This window comes from Schistocerca piceifrons, chromosome 8 (assembly GCF_021461385.2).
Source record: "Schistocerca piceifrons isolate TAMUIC-IGC-003096 chromosome 8, iqSchPice1.1, whole genome shotgun sequence".
Lineage (NCBI taxonomy): Eukaryota > Metazoa > Arthropoda > Insecta > Orthoptera > Acrididae > Schistocerca > Schistocerca piceifrons.
In genome coordinates, this window is record NC_060145.1 from 320,604,870 (window position 1) to 320,623,422 (window position 18,553).

The window sequence follows — 18,553 nt, forward strand, 5'->3', positions numbered from 1 at the left end:
GGACTGAGCTTAGTGAAGAACAATACCGACAGCATGAGAGCAGTTGAATGTGTGAAGTGATGTTAGTGGAGTGATGTCAACGGGTATATATAATCACATAGTTGAGATATACGTATTTGTTTTTATATGGTACTGTCTCCATTTTACTGCTCAGTAATTCACGCTTATGTGCCCGACACCTGGCGGAGAGTTTATAGAGCCACTTTCAAACTGTTTCTCTACCGTTCCACTCTCGAACAGCGCGCAGAAAACACGAATTCTTACATATTTTCGTATGAACTCTGGTTTCTCTTATTTTCTTACGATGGTCATTTCTCCCGCCGTAGAATGGCGTAGCAAAATATTTTCGCACTCGGAGTAGAAAGTTGGTAGATTGAAATTTCGTGAAAAGTTTTCACCTTAACGAAAATCGTGTTTGTTTTTGTGATTTCCTCTCCAACTCGCGTATCGTATCCGTAACACTTCCTCTCCTACTTTGCTGTAATACAAACTGACCTGCTCTTCTTTGACCTTTTTCGATGACCTCCGTTAATCGTATCTGGTACGAATCCATGTCAAGCTGCATACTTATCTTTGTACGCAAACGAAACAAGGACGAATTGATCTTGTTATGTAACTGGAATAGAAATTAAGTCCCGTGCTTCTTGACAGAGCGTAGGGGAACGATGCTGGAGACCTGCACCGCCGTACTAGGCAAGGTCCTAATGGAGGTGGTTTGCCGTTGCATTCCCCCGACCGTAATGGGGATGAATGATGATGAATACGACACAACAACACCCACTCATCACGTGGGAGGTGAAAATCCCGGACCCCGCCGGGAATCGAACCCGGGACCCGTGCTCGTGAAGCGAGAACACTACCGTGAGACCACGAGCTGCGAACTCTTTTGTTATTAGTATTTACTTAACTCCTCCTGTACAGAAACTAAAGAAGGTTTGGAATACGTACCGCTGCCGATTTGTAATGTGACGTCACATCGTTTGATTAACGAAAGCTTCAGATGACAAAACAGGACTTATCAGTGTTTATATTCAGCACTGTGAAATAATTACCTGTCTCAACCTCCAATTTCCGTCGAAACGAGTAGCGAAGACCGCACGGAAGCTTCAGGGGGGATACGACGGATAGAGGGGAGGTACTGCTTTCTTTCGTCGTGCATCTAACACCAGGCCGTGTTTTGCCTGCTGATAGGAAATTGCATTGTCTGCTGCGACCGGAATCGATGTGGGTCTTCTGACCTAAGCAACCACCCCTTTGATCAATATGCTATCCGGACACGGGGCTCCGCCGGCAGCAGACTGCAGTCTCCAGAGAGGCCAATCTCTCCAGGCGTCTCCAGCAGCCACTCCAGCACTAGCTGATCTGACCGTGCCACGAATACTGAGTCCGATGCTCAGGCGACGACACGTAGCAGTAGTACAGTGTTCTCTCACATCGCCAGTTTACTAACTTCCGTGACTAGCGTGATAGCACTGGTAGACAAACGCTTGTAATTAATTAACTACCACAGTCAGGGCAAATTTTTAAAGCAAAATTTTGTTGTAGTTGTTGTGGTCTTCAGTCAGGATAGTATATTTATGCAGCTCTCCTCCCGATAGTCTATATGTGCTGTCCTCTTCACCCCTGCGTAACTTCTGTAATACGCATTATCTTGAAGCAGGCTGCTGCAGTAAAGTCGTAATCTTCCGCAACCCACCGCACTTCTCACCATTAACATATTAGCTGCTTCTGATGCCTTAGAATGTGTCCTATTAACCTGTCACTTATTCCACTTAGTTTGTGCCAAACCATTCTTTTCTCGCCAACCTATTCACACCCGACCTACCAATACAATATGCAACACCCTTTTGCACCACAACATTTCAAACAATTTGAGAAAAGACTTTCTAACAACCTAATTATCATTCGTCGTTAAGAAATACCTCTTGGTTTTAAGAACACTATTCCGTGCAACTTCCAGTCTGTAGCCGGCGTGGTGAGACTGTGGTTACGATTCCTGCGACTTCAATGCCCAAAGACAAGTGAGTGGAGCCGGCCGGTCTGGCCGAGCGGTTCTAGGCACTTCAATCCGGAACCGCGCTGCTGCTACGGTCGCAGGTTCGAATCCTGCCTCTGGCATGGATGTGTGTGATATCCTTAGGCTAGTTAGGTTTAAGTAGTTCTAAGTCCTAGGGGAGTGATGACCTCAGATGTTGAGTCCGCCGGCCGGTGTGGCAGTGCGGTTCTAAGCGCCTCAGTTTGGGACCGCGTGACCGCTCCGGTCGCAGGTTCGAATCCTGTCTCGGGCATGGATGTGTGTGATGTCCTTAGGTTAGTTAGGATTAAGTAGTTCTAATTCTAGGGGTCCGATGACCTCAGAAGTTAAGTCCCATAGTGCTCAGAGCCATTTGAACCATCCAGTCTGTATTTTGTGTTCTCTTTACTTCGGCCACGATAAGTTATTTTGATGTTCAGATAGTAACTCATTTAATAATATGGCCCTTCATCATCGTCTGATGTATTCGGCTGCACTCAGTTACCCTTGCCTTACATTTCTTGATGTTTATCTTGTAACTTCTTTCCACGACCCAGCTATTCCGATCAATTGATCAACGAGGACCCAAATGTCTCTGACGTAGTTTCCAATGAGACTGACCAACCCTTAAGTTTTGCCTTTCTTCCTCCTAAATGTTAATACCTTTTTCAAAATTATTCGTGATGTCCTTTAACTGCTTGGTCTACGCACGGATAGAATAACATCTGGTAATGTTAATACCTTTTCCAAATTTATTCGTGATATCTTTTACTGCTTGGCCTACGCACGGATAGTATAAAATCTGCTAATGGTGTGGTGACTGTACCTCACTTCATTCTCCTATAAGAGCCACCTTCATATCCTTCGACTTGTATAACTGTAGCCTCATTTCTGCGCAACGTTTAGATAGCTTTTAGTTGCATCTGTTTTATCTCTCAAAACTTTAGAATTTCTAGGAGTTTATTCCAGCCAATGTTGTCAAAAGTTTTTTTTCTGAATTTATAACTGCTTTGCAATGTACAGTGATTTCTCAAAAATAAGGAAACACCTCGAGGAATATATACATGGGCATAAATGCAGATGCTAGCCATTCCTGGAAGTTGGGATGTTGGATTTGGCCACGAACGGCACATGTACAAACGAGTGCGTTGTGTAGCAGCTAAGTGAATTCGAACCCGGAAAATTCGATAGTGCTCGTGTGGTAGACGTTTCGATAACTAAGGTCGCCGAAGCATTTGGCGTTTCAAGAGGCACCACATCGAGGATTTATACCACAAGCAGCGAAAGCGGAGAAACATCTTTCGTTAACTCACCACGCGAATAGCAGCGTGTTTTGAGTGATCGTCACAGACGGTCATTGAAGAGAACTGTTACTAAAAATAAGAGGACGACAGCATCAAAAGTCACTTTAGAACGGAATTCGCACTCGCAAACCCTCCCAGTTCCAGGAGCAGGGAGTTTCAGGGCGTTGCAGTTCCAAAACCACTCATCAGAGATATGAATGCACGTAACAGGAAAACCTGGTGCGTAAGCCGTAAAACCTGGATTACGGAGCGACAGAATAAAGTCACTCGGTCAGATGAGTCTTATTTCACACTGTTTCCAACTCCTGGCCGTGTTTACGTCTGGCGCACACTGTGCTAAGCCTATGATGCAGACTGCTTGTTGCTAAGAGTGAAGCATGGTGGCAGTGCGGTGATGATTTGGACAGCCATCACACGGTATTCCATGGATCCCTTGATTTCTCTGCCAAGTCCCATTACAATCCAGGATTGAGTAAAAATCTGACTGGTCAGGTCCATCCCATGGTGCAACGTTTGTTCCCCTGATTACACAGCCCCTATTTTCCAGGTCAGATTTTGCAAGCAAGAGAGTAAATTGTTGCATCGCCCCTGTGCACCACTGTCACCAGATCTCAATATCATTGAGCCTCTGTGGTCTACTGCGGAGAGAAAGATGGGTGCTCGCTATGCATTACATCACCATCGCATCGGTTTCAGGAAGAACGGTTTAAGATTCCCTTGAAAGCCATGCTGGACCTGCATTTATCCATTCCGAGAAGACTGGAAGATGTTTTGAATGCCAACGGCTTTCCCACATGCTGTAATGTATGACAATGTGTTTTTGATGTTTCCATATTTTTGTCTAGCCCTTGTAGGTTTGCCTTTCTTCAACATATTTTCGAAGATTAATGTGGGGTCAATGTTGCGTCGCATATTCCTCAATTTATGACGAAAAGTTAAGTAGCAAGCAAAAAATCTCCCTTCAATCAACATTGAAATCAAGAGGCAACTTTCGTCGTCGTCGTCATCTTGCGCACACACACACACACATACACACACACGCATCACCAAGTCCATACTTCGCCTTAACATAGATCACGTCCGCTATTACGATGTGCTTCTCCTGCCTCTCGTAAGTAGCTCATAATTTTCATCAGTACTGATCCCGAATTTTGTTTCTGTTCACATTTGTTTTCATCTGTTTCAGTTCTGCTGTATTCTTAGGAATCTCATGTAAGCTCCTTATTCTTTGCTGCCACCCTTCTTATTTTCATGTAACAGTAATCTTTTATATAATATGAGTTTTGCATATTTGCTAGAGTTTTAGTTACGTGTTATGTTCATTGATAGATGTATCACTTGAAGTTCGTGATGTTTTCACCTGCCTCTTTGTCATAATCTTAATTTATGATTTGACATTTTTGTGGATTCAGAAGCACGGCGACATATCCAACATTCGTCTTCTGTCAAGAATGTGAGCAATTGTCAGGTAAATTGTTCCTAAATGCTGTTATTTTCGGGACTTACATGGTATTCAGCACCAATTTATGGTCATAAACACAGAGCACACAAGGCGCTCTGCGTCCAGGTTCACGTCAAGAATATGATGTACGTACAATCTTTACAATACTGTCTGTACATAATAACGTTGACGGAATTGTTATCAGATCCGAACAACAGGTGCGGAGCTAACTATGTATCTTTCCCTCTATAGAGCTGAAAGATGACAGACAATCCACATTTCAAATAATTTTCTGTTTTGTAATGATGTGGTTTTTTTTAGTGCGTCAGTGTTCCTTTCATCTGCTTGTATTTTCTCAGATTTTTGCATTCCAGGAGCATTATATTCCATATTCAGCACACCTCGTACCTGTAACCACCTGCCCTAAACACGGATGATTGCTGGAGTGAATGAATGCAACTGGGTGGATTCAGAGGAACTCCCTTGGTTTAGATATGAAATACAAACCTGAGAACAGCAGTTGAGTTCCACTTTCAAAGCTTGCTTGCGCACCATTCAGGCAGCGCGTCGGGATATTACTTGCACTTGTTTTACTAACGGACACCCTTGTGATTGGTTTCCTAATAGTCATGAGCGAGGGATGCGTTCGTTCAAATTTCAGAAACTCCACTTAATGCACTAGTGGATTTCTGTCTGGTTTATGCCGCATAATGTTTCGACCATGATGTACGACCACTGGTCTTCAACACTCATAGTACCCGAGACCCTGGCAGGTCCATTTCTACATCTCGCCTATTTTATGTTAGAGTACACAGAGAAAAAATTAAAACACGTGCGTCTTCCTCAAGTTCCGACTTACATATGACGGAATTTTAATTGTTGTTGCATCACAAAATCCACAGTAATACCAAACTTTGCATTATTAATGAAATGTCTGTCATATATGTGTGACGCAAGTTGCTGCTAAGCCAGCTTTTTGAAGCAACACTGCAATACTTAAAGACTCAAAGAGGTAACAACCCCTACATTCACAAGGAGAGGCTTCCAAATTGTATACTGAATATTGTCCAGCCCACTTGCAGGTTTCTGGTCTATCTCGAACTTTTAAAAAGTGTATGTATATAGCATAACCCAGAATCCAAATGAGTCTCTTCACTCATATGGAAACGATGCCCTAAAACTACATTTTCTTCTGCTACAGTTGTCAGTATTGCAACTTATGATGAATTTCTAGTATTTAATTGCGAAAAATTAGGGAGGATGAAGATATTAGAGAGAAAGGAAATTTCACTCAAGCCATCTCAAGAAAAAAAGATTTACACCGCCTCTCTACAGCTGAAAAGTCAGTTGAAGACTCGGTAAAGAAGAGAAGGCAGGAAACAAGAAACCAGAAGAAAATCCTTGAAGGGAAAGATGACGTTGAGTGTAGATCTAGCGTTCTCTGAAGATATGACAAGAAAAACGTTTGGCTTAACTTAAAACCGCATTTCCTGAAAATTTTATTTTTTAATGTTTATGTAGATTTTTCTCAGAATGAATGAAGGCTAGAATTTTGATACTATGTACACGTAGTTCTACAAACCTAATAAAGGTTGACTCAAGAGCAGATTTTGAAATTATAAGCTCAAATATGGGGCAAAGTACTTGAAATTTCGAATTTATTTTATGTTATACTTACGGTACTATAGTTTTAAAAAAATTACTAAAATTCTCCTGTTCCATATATTGAAAAAATTACACTAGTGAAGCTTACAATACGGAAAGAGACGAAAAACAGGCAATTTTGTAGAAGTCTCTTGAGTAGCATCTGAGAAAAAATTACATCTATAGTTTCTCTAAAATAAAATCTTTAAATTCCGTAAAAAGTTAAATATATGTAAACCAAGGAAATTAATACTTTGTGTATTAGTTTCACGTTTAACGTGGAACAAAATTTCATTACCGTACCTTCAGAATTGTGGATTTGACGCGTCTCTTAGTTAGTGTGTGTTTTTCATGAACGTTCCCACTTAAGGCACTCGCCAATAGATGGAATATGAATATGCAACTTTGCGAGGTGGCGAAACTACCCTCGTGGCTGGCTGCGTGACGTAAACACAAAGCACGCATGCGAAGGGAAGAGAGTGGAATGTGTCTGAGTGGCAGACAGGCAGCCTCGGTGAGGTCTGATGCGCGATACAAACCAGGATCGTACGCCGGCCCCTCAAGTCCTCAAGCTGACGTTATTATTACGGGTACCGCCAGACAGCCTGTCCAAGTAGCTTAACTGACTCGCGTTGTATAATGACTTTTGACGCAGAGACCTGGTCACGGAAAGTCTTTATCGCATTAAGGACAGTTTCGTTAGGCGGTTGGAACTTGTCTGGGGCTGATTAATCTCACAAGTAATTTCCGGTGGACCTGATAACTGTTGTAAGCGATTTAACGTCAGCTGATCTCCCTTTCACATCTAACTTTCCCGTGACATCTGACGTCAACTGAAATAAGTATTCAGATTATGTCGAATAACTCCGGTATCTATACATTAAACGTAAGTACAGACTCTAAATAGGTACATAACATAGTCACAGGAGGGCTTAAAGTTTTCATTGCAGAAGCACATATTATGGTTAGCTCTTAGTGAGATTGGCTGTTTAGAATACAAATTAAAACCAGTGGCTCCAGTTACCAAATTTCAAGCCCTTTTTTTATGCACGACGCGTTTAGGAAGATTTCTTTCTTCATCAGGTGCTGGTTCTGGTTTTTACCTCAGCTTCAATACTTCGCAGAAAACTAACAATGTCACAAAACCAATATTGCTGTGCACCTTCCGTCGCGTACTTTCCTTCAGGGCAAAGCGTTTGAACTTAATAAACTTTACCGGAGACCGCATATATTTTCAGTGCGCTGTTGTTACATGTTTATGGTAAAGTTTGTAAATAGTGGAATGTTACATTAAAATGCAGTGCTCCAGAGGAACGTAGATGATAGAGATAGACACGACTGCAGATATTTTGACATCGTTGGTTTCCTACGTGCAATGAATCTGATCTGAATACTGTAAGTGACACCTGATGATAGAGCAACGTCTCCGAAACTCATCGCAAATAAAATAATTACAAAAAAATAATTTGAAGACTGATAGGTGGATCCGCTGTGTTTTGGGAGAGATAGCTCAGATACCACTATCAGAATGGCCAGCGTTGTGGTTGAACTATCAGCTAAGCTGGCACCTGCAATTTACATTCACAGCAGATATATTACGTCAGACATGAAGGCAGATAAACACACCGCATAATTCACAAGCAGACAACGTACGGAAAACATCTCAGAGGATTAAGAGAACGAGATCCGGAAATCAAATGTGTATGTCAGGGTATTCAACTAATGATACTCGGCTTATGTATGCCATAGTGAATATTACTCCCCAGAGCTTCTTTCGTCCAACTTCTGTAGAAACTATTTCATTCATGGACTCCGTTACAGTACACGTATAAGTGCATGTCGGTGGATTTCTAGAATTGTCATCCAGGATTTCTGGAAGCAATGGTTCTATCACTATCGGAAGTAGCACGAGTAACCAGTTACTTGGCAGTATTCACAGATGTTTGGTCCAAGACTTCTGTTTACACCTTCTTTGATCAAAAGTGGTGTGCACACGAAAAGATAGTTCCAAATACTGTGTAATCAACGTGTTAGACCATTTGAGTTCTGTAATCAGTCTGTAATGGCCACTGTCTTTTAGTTAATACTAATAAATGTACACTCGATTCTTAGGTGTGGAATTGTTACATGTGGGGAAAACGCACAAAATATGAATCCGGGTTTCAAACTATGTTCAGATGAGTATCATAAAAACAATAACCAAAAATAGTAACTCCTCTCAATGCAAACATCGTAACATTCGAAATTTTAACTGCGCCGGCCACTGTGGCCGAGCGATTCTAGGCGCTTCAGTCCGGAACTGCGCTGCTGCTACACTCGCAAGTCCTGCCTCGGGCATGGATGTGTATGATGTCCTTAGATTAGTTAGGTTTAAGTAGTTCTAAGTTTAGGGGACTGGTGACCTCAGATGTTAAGTCTCATAGTGCTTAGAGCCATTTGTTTTTGATTGTTTTACTGCGCTGTGTGAGTACAATGACCAGTCCTTTTTGCTCATCAGAAATTAAGTCCGCCTCCGTAGCGTAGCGGTAGCCTTACCGGTACCATGCAGGGGGCCCGGGTTCGATTCCCGGCAAGGGACTGGGTGTTGTGTGTCCATTATCATTTTCATCATCATTGACTCGCAAGTCGCCGAAGTGGCGTCAACTAAAAAGGATTTGCGATACGGCGGCCGAACTCACCCGAATGGGGGCCTCCTGGTCAACAATGCCATACGATCAAGAAGTGACGTAGTAAAAACTGAATGGTCATGGTAGCACTAGCTTTCTGCATTACTAAACAACTACTTTGCAATACAATATAGTGCGCTGGGAATAAACCAAATAATGTGGCCATTACAATAGTCTATCGCAGCAACGACAAATTATCTCCGTATGTAATCTTTGTTGATCCATTATGGACTGTGGGACAACGGCTGACATGTATTTCTTGATATAATGATTTACCAACAGCCGTATGTATTGTAGAAATTTATTTTATGAACTTCTTATATGCAACCAGTTTCGGCATTACATTGATGCCATCTTCAGGCCCCACACGTCATAGTCGTAAAATCACTATACACGTAAGGACCCGTGTGTCTGGATGCGTGAATCAAATAGCTATGCTACAGCTCTTGGTGGCCAGGCGATACAGAGCTGTTGCGATTTGATGCACGGATCCAGTTATATGGCTCCTTCCGTGTATAGCGATTTTACGACTATGACGTGTAGGGCCTGAAGATGGCATCAATGTAATGCCGACTGGTTGCATATAAGAAGTTCATCATCATCATCATCATCATCATCATCATCATCATCATTTAAGACTGATTATGCCTTTCAGCGTTCAGTCTGGAGCATAGCCCCCCTTATACAGTTCCTCCATGATCTCCTATTCAGTGCTAACATTGGTGCCTCTTCTCATGTTAAACCTATTACTTCAAAATCATTCTTAACCGAATCCAGGTACCTTCTCCTCGGTCTGCCCCGACTCCTCCTACCCTCTACTGCTGAATCCATGAGTCTCTTGGGTAACCTTGCTTCTCCCATGCGTGTAACATGACCCCACCATCTAAGCCTGTTCGCCCTGACTGCTACATCTATAGAGTTCATTCCCAGTTTTTCTTTCATTTCCTCATTGTGGACACCCTCCTGCCATTGTTCCCATCTACTAGTACCTGCAATCATCCTAGCTACTTTCATATCCGTAACCTCAACCTTGTTGATAAGGTAACCTGAATCCACCCAGCTTTCGCTCCCGTACAACAAAGTTGGTCGAAAGATTGAACGGTGCACAGATAACTTAGTCTTGGTACTGACTTCCTTCTTGTAGAAGAGAGTAGATCGTAGCTGAGCGCTCACTGCATTAGCTTTGCTACACCTCGCTTCCAGTTCTTTCACTATGTTGCCATCCTGTGAGAATATGCATCCTAAGTACTTGAAACCGTCCACCTGTTCTAACTTTGTTCCTCCTATTTGGCACTCAATCCGTTTATATTTCTTTCCCACTGACATTACTTTCGTTTTGGAGACGCTAATCTTCATACCATAGTCCTTACATTTCTGATCTAGCTCTGAAATATTACTTTGCAAACTATCAATCGAATCTGCCATCACAACTAAGTCATCCGCATATGCAAGACTGCTTATTTTGTGTTCACATATCTTAATCTCACCCAGCCAGTCTATTGTTTTCAACATGTGATCCATAAATAATATTAACAACAGTGGAGACAGGTTGCAGCCTTGTCTTACCCCTGAAACTACTCTGAACCATGAACTCATTTTACCGTCAACTCTAACTGCTGCCTGACTATCCATGTAAAGACCTTTAATTGCTTGCAAAAGTTTGCCTCCTATTCCATAATCTTGTAGAACAGACAATAACTTCCTCCTAGGAGCCCGGTCATATGCCTTTTCTAGATCTATAAAGCATAGATACAATTCCCTGTTCCACTCATAACACTTCTCCATTATTTGCCGTAAGCTAAAGATCTGGTCCTGACAACCTCTAAGAGGCCTAAACCCACACTGATTTTCATCCAGTTGGTCCTCAACTAATACTCGCACTTTCCTTTCAACAATACCTGAGAAGATTTTACCCACAACGCTGATTAAAGAGATACCACTATAGTTGTTACAATCTTTTCTGTTTCCATGTTTAAAGATTGGTGTGATTACTGCTTTTGTCCAGTCTGATGGAACCTGTCCCGACTCCCAGGCCTTTTCAATTATCCTGTGTAGCCATTTAAGACCTGACATTCCACTGTATTTGATGAGTTCCGACTTAATTTCATCCACCCCAGCCGCTTTATTGCACTGCAATCTATTGACCATTTTTTCCACTTCCTCAAATGTGATCCTATTTCCATCATCATTCCTATCCCATTCTACCTCGAAATCTGAAACATTACTGATCGCATTTTCACCTACATTGAGCAACTCTTCAAAATATTCCCTCCATCTGCCCAAGGCATCCACAGGATTCACCAGCAGTTTTCCTGACCTGTCCAAAATACTTGTCATTTCCTTCTTACCTCCCTTTCGAAGACTGCTAATTACACTCCAGAATGGTTTTCCAGCAACTTGACCCATAGTCTCCAACCTGTTTCCAAAGTCTTCCCACGATTTCTTCTTGGATGCTGCAATTATCTGTTTGGCTTTGTTTCTTTCTTCAACATAACTTTCTCTGTCTACCTGGGTTCTTGTTTGTAGCCATTTTTCATACGCCTTCTTTTTCCTTTTACAGGCTGCCTTGACTGTATCATTCCACCAAGCTGTTTGCTTCATCCTACTTTTACACACTACTGTTCCAAGACATTCTTTAGCGACTTCTAGTACTGTGTCCCTGTACCTTGTCCATTCCTTTTCCAATGACTGTAATTGACTACATTCAACTAACTGGTACCTTTCTGAGATCGGTGTTATGTACTTGTGCCTGATTTCCTTATCCTGAAGTTTCTCCACTCTTATCCTCCTACATATGGACCTGACCTCCTGCACTTTCGGCCTCACAATCCCAATTTCACTGCAGATTAAATAATGATCAGTGTCATCAAAGAATCCCCTGAATACACGTGTGTCCCTCACAGCCTTCCAGAATTCCTGATCTGTTATTATATAGTCAATGACAGATCTGGTTCCCCTGCCTTCCCAAGTATACCGGTGAATGTTCTTATGTTTAAAAAAGGAGTTTGTGATTACTAAGCCCGTACTGGCACAGAAATCCAAGAGTTGTTTCCCGTTCCTGTTGGCCTCCATATCCTCTCCAAATTTACCCATAACCTTTTTATACCCTTCTGTTCGATTTCCAATCCTGGCGTTAAAATCACCCATGAGCAGAACACTGTCCTTGTCCTTTGCTCTAACAACTACATCACTGAGTGCCTCATAAAAACTATCCATCTTATCTTGATCTGTCCCTTCACAATGCGAATATACTGACACAATCCTAATTTTCTTGCTAGACACTGTCAAATCTATCCACATCCGTCGTTCGTTTACATACCTTATTGCAACTACGCTGGGTTCCATTTCTTTCCTTATGTAAAGCCCTACACCCCATTGTGCTATTCCTGCTTTGACTCCTGACAGGTAGACCTTGTATTCTCCCACTTCCTCTTCTTTCTCACCCCTTACCCGAATGTCACTAACAGCTAAAACGTCCAGCCCCATCTTACTTGCAGCCTCTGCCAGCTCTACCGTCTTCCCAGAGTAGCCCCCATTGATATTAATAGCTCCCCATCTCATTACCATTCGTTTGCCAAGTCGTATCTTTGGAGTCCCTGGTTTGTCAGTTAGAGGTGGGACTCCGTCACCTCCAAAGGTCCGAGGCATTTTGCTCTGATTGTTGCCAGCATCATATTTAAAGTACCAGGGAAGCAGGTTGCTAGCCTTACTTGCCCCGAGTCCCATTGGGTTTTACCCCTAACGGCTGAGGGACTAACCGGTGGATTTTGTAGTCTTATAAATTTCTACAATACATACGGCTGTTGGTAAATTACTGCATCAAGAAACTCCGTATGTGGCCAACCGGAAACGTGATGTAACCGCAGGAGTTTATAAGGTCAGCAGAGAGCGTGGAGTAATTTCGACGGAGAGACCGGGAGATCCACTGTACCGAGCCAAAATATTACGGGCACCTGCTTAGTAGAACCTTGCCTTTGAAACACAATGCAGTAGCGATTGTGGGTTACACGTCTTCAACAAGTCCTTGTGAGGTTTCCCGAAGTATGTGGCGCAGTCGTCTGTATACGGTCCAGGAAACTCCCAGAGACTACGAGCTGGTGGGTTATGGCCACTGAGCTGGAGCCTGATACCTGCCCAGATTAGTCATGTTCGCCGGCCGGAGTGGCTGAGCGGTTCTAGGCGCTACAGTCTGGAACCGCGCGACCGCTGCGGTCGCAGGTTCGAATCCTGCCTTGGGCATGGATGTGTGTGATGTCCTTAGGTTAGTTAGGTTTAAGTAGTTTAAGTTCTAGGGGACTGATGACCTCAGATGTTAAGTCCCATAGTGCTCAGAGCCATCAGTCATGTTCGGAGAAAGCGAATTTTGTGGACAAGATATCACCATGAGTTCACTATATTGTATGTTAACCGGGGACCTAGAAAAGACAGAGAGGCTCCGTCCCCGCCGCACCCGCAGTGGTTCACAACCCCACGACGACTACCGCAGTCCACTTCACCCCTCCGCCGCCACACCGAACCTAGGGTTATTGTGTGGTTCGGCCCCTGTGGAACCCCTCCCCCCCCCCCCCCCGGGAACTTCTCACACCAGACGAGTGTAACCCACATGTTTGCGTGATAGAATAATGGTGGTGTACGCGTACATGGAAAACTTGTTTGCGCAGCAATCGCTGACATAGTGTAGCTGAGGCAGAATAAGGGGAACCAGCCCGCATTCGCCGAGGCAGATGGAAAACCGCCTAAAAACCATCCACAGACTGGCCGGCTCACCGGACCTCGACACAAGTGCGCCGGGCGGATTCGTACCGGGGATCAGGCGCTCCTTCTCGCTCCGGAAAGCCGTGCGTTAGAGCGCTCGGCTAACCGGGGTGGGGGGGGGAGGGGTGCATGATTTCTCTAAGTTATCAGACCACTGTCACTTGATTCCGGCCCTGTGATTCCAACATATGTCCTGGTGGAATTCGCCATCACCGTATGGGAAGACATGAAGCATGATGGAATGCATGTGGTGCACAATACTGTTCACGTAGTCCACAGTTATGGTGGTGCCTTCGGTAACTAGCACAGACCCTATGGAAGCCCTGGTGAATATCTCTAGAAGCATAATAATGGCCCCACTGACCTGGCGCTCGTGGTACGGTGCATGTTTACAGCAGATGTTAGCGTGGATGACGGCGTATTCCGACAAGACCATCGACGCAATATCAAAAGATTCCTGAGTCATCTGACCAGGTGACTTGTTTCGATTGATCCGTCGAATCTCGATGATTCCATTACCACTGCAAACCTCAACACGGGGAAAAGTATGCATCGCCTGCTGCGGAGCCTCTTGTCCGACAATGTGCACTGAACAATTTGCTTACACCAGCATTGCGTTCTGTCATCATAAGTGCCACGGAATGCAATCTACCGCGCTTTATAGAGTGGTCAAACTTCCGTCATCCACGTACAGGGATGAGGCACGGGCATCCAGAACCTTCTCGCCAACTCATAGTTTCACCGTCCTTCTACTAACTTCCGTAGATTCTCCGCTAGTAACTGCCGAACCGTGACACCCGATCCCAAGCACCGGACACAAATAATCACCCCTTTGACAAAATCGCTTTTGCCCGAGGATTTACTTATCCACTAGAATGTTTCCCATTCGTCTCTGCTCCACTTATGTATAACGGTGTACAAAACCTGAGAACGAAAGTAACTTTCGCATGATCACTGCCAAATAACATAGCTCGATGAAACTTGGACATACGTAGAAAAGCTGCTGCAGTGTGGTACAGAAGCCAACTGAAAGTAATACGCAATGAATCGAACAGAAATGACACATTTACTCAAAGATAACAATTGTACTGAAGTCACACGTGATTTATGGTTGTCCCTGGGCATTACAAACGGCGGGACATGGTTCTTAACAGAGCGTGGGATGACCACGGACTGGTACATGCTCTGTAGAGTGCTTCCACTCTGGCCACAAGCTTGACTAGGACTTCGTGTGGTAGGGCTTTCCATTCATCCACCAGCGCGGTTGATAATTACTGGGTCGTCGCCGGTGCGTGCGGGTATCCAGCAGTACGTCTTGCCAACGCAGCCCACACGTGCTCGATAAGATTTAAATCGGAGGAACGAGTAGGCCAGATCATTCGCCGAATCTCCTCTTGTTCCGAGAGCTCCTCCACTGACTCTTTTCGATGCGGTTGCGCATTGTCATCCATATCCATAAAAGTGAAATCATGGGCGAAAGCATCCCAAAAAGACGCATATGTGCAAGCAGTATAGCGACACAATAACACTGACCGACGACTGTACCGAGACCAAACATTTTGAGATTCAGATGGTTCAAATGCCTCTAAGCACTATGGCATTTAACATCTGAGGTCATCAGTCCCCTGGACATAAAACTACTTAAACCTAACTCACCTAAGGACATCGCACACATCCATGCCCGAAGCAGGATTCGAACCTGCGACCGTAGCAGCAGCGTGGTTCCGGACTCAAACGCCTAGAACCGCTCGGCCACAACGGGCGGCAGCATTTGGAGGTCACTACGTCCATGCAACATTATCCTCCCCACACCATGACACCTGATGTTGTGACCAGATGAAACTCAGCTTCTTTGATTGATCGGTGAATTGGTACATTAAACACGAACACAAGAAATGTTACTTCACTCAATTAAATAAATGAATAAAAGATGTACCTTACTTTGACTCAGGTCTGTGCCACAGGATACCTTGACTAGTAATAACTGTTGTTGGCTGCTGAAGCATCACATGAAGCATAGATTAACGAATTGTTCTCTTGCAGTACAATGTCCCAGAGTTAAACGAACAAGTCCATGACCTACTTTAAACATCTCTGTCACAGTCGATGATGTTGACTACCGTAGCTGAGTTCTCGAACTGGGCCAGAGCTCTCGCTAGCTCGGCACTATATTACCGTTAAGCTATCGGCACACGGGGCGAGACAGGTAACGTTGACGTGCACGCAGGCGAGGTAATCCCACGTCACTACCCACAGCGCCGTCAGCACACGCCACCAAGCTGCTTAACGTGATTTTGCGCTCTCAGTTCCATCCAGCGGCAGATGTTGGCTCACAAACAATACAGTTCGTTCACGAAAATGGACGCGTTTAGAATTTGTACGTTAGGTGTATTACAGCGCACGTTTTTTATTCGACCGTATGCTCGTCGTGTTGGTCTGTCTGTGGTATACATAAATAAAAACTTCAACATCCCAGAGTATATAATAAGACAAAAATGAAAGTTATAGGACGACTCAGAAAGGACATCACTTTAAAAATGTTCACAAAATAGAACGAAGTCACACCTGACAGACAGCGCACTTACATTTACTTAACATCAACTATTAGAGTAATTAATTCTTTGATTTCATAGGGAACTCCCACAACATTACAGAAAACGTGTAAGTGAAAAAAAATTGGATACAGCGGGATGCGAACTCTTTAGCGATTCACACTTCGGTTCCGAATCGTGGTGCTACATCCTACAAAAGTATGCTTGTCGTCCGCCAATATTTATCTCGTGTATTATATTATAGTCTTCTAAAAATTTCAATTGGAGAAATGTTTTTCATGTTTAACTATAACAAATCCGAGGAAGAATGATACGTTTTCATGAAACTTCATTCAACGGGTCGTTGCATTGTAACGGATTTCTCTCACAGCACGAAAGTTATAACGCGGAAATATTTGGAAACAAAAATACTTCAACCACCAATACGACGTTTCCCGTCGTTTTATTACAACGAATCGTACAAATAACGATTCGTTCGAGAGACATTTCATGTGCTGGTGCTTATAAACAGCACATATTCACAGCGTTTAACGTATAACACAAAAGTCACAGAGTATGGGCTTCTACTGAGCACGAAAAATAATGCATTCAGTCTTGCTTTCTTGTTGTGACGTAGAGAGCATTCCCGCTTCATATTGGTTCTACTTTACGTGACACGTTGCTGAAATATCAGATATTTTATATCTCACGCGACGAAACGGCTCCTAAACGAGAAATAGCAGGAAGTGAGGTCAGAAAACTCCCAGTGAGCCACGTCAACGTTAGCGAGGGCGCTGCCATGCTGTGAAGGGAGGCGTGGTCTTCGAGAGTGCCTCCCATACGTCGTTACGGGTCGCACTGAGCCCTCCCTAATGTGTGTAATATCGCCTAGCGTTGCCAACTTTGATGCGGCAACGAGAGCTCTGTTCGATACCATATCTGGATCAGAAAAACTATCATGAGTAATAATATTCCTGAGTGCATTACGTGTTCCCACTTCTCGCAATGAGGGAATACGTCCAGAATCACTTCTCAGATTGAATCTGCTCTAATCTAAATAAAGCACTCGAACCCACACATCGCGGGTACCGCCCCTATGATCTTAGTACCATCGCAAACGATGTCGTCGGTGTGCGGGTGTCAACGAGAACACTCCCGTCTAGTCGCCGTGCCACTGTGGAGTGTGAAATTCCGTTATCCACAGTCCTGTTAAATGTAGTTCCAATTGCATCCGCTGTTGGACGTTGTAATATTATTGGGATTTCCGTCGTATTAAAGCTGTGAGTACCCTTGGAAAGGCATTCACCTATCTGTATGTTAAATGATCGACTTATGAGATGAGACCTATTCTTTGAAAGACATTTGTTTTACATAATTTACGTAACTGTAAAGATGCGCAACTAGCGCGGACGCTAATACATCGGTTGCGCAGTCAAAGAAACATTTTAACAGAAGCTGAACTGAACGTTCCGCTTCGATCTAAATAAAAGATGACAGTAAAAACTTTTGTAGATCTTCAGATTTTATCGTACTTTAGCTTGTAATGTGAAAGCGTAAAGAAGGTCGTCTTTAAGCCATAAAAGTGACCGGTCTTGCCAGCGTGCAGACAACATTATTAATTAATAAAATTCGAGTAATTTATGTTCGATACAGTAAACCGGCAAGTTATTGCTATGAAGGTGTTGAACGGTGCAAGAATTGTCTTGAAGGAAGGAGAAAAGTAATGACTGTAATTTGTGACAAAAACGTGAACCAAGGAGCTAGCACAGGACAGTCTGAAATCTGATCGCACCATACAGTTAGCAAAGTACTTTTGTACTGTTTATAAATAAGCCCTAATTGCTTGTGAGAATTGTTTGAATGTATTTAGTGTTTACCAGATTTCTTATTCTATTCTTTTCCTTTATATTTTTTTCACCTCCATGTGATATTATTTTTGTAAATATCAAACAGCCTTTACTACAGCAGAGAATACTGCGGCATCCTGGTCGTAGACAGAAGGCCGCTCCTTGTCTTCTATACAACTCATAGCTGCCCCATTTATTAATGATTTCATTTGCAAATGCAATTTTTTATTGTTCATTGCTAAAGGTCCCTTAGGTGATTATAAATTACATACTGATTACGTAAAGGAATCCGGGTTGTTCTTTTCCAAATAATAGAAGACTTGGCGTAATCAAAAAACAAGCCTCCTTCTG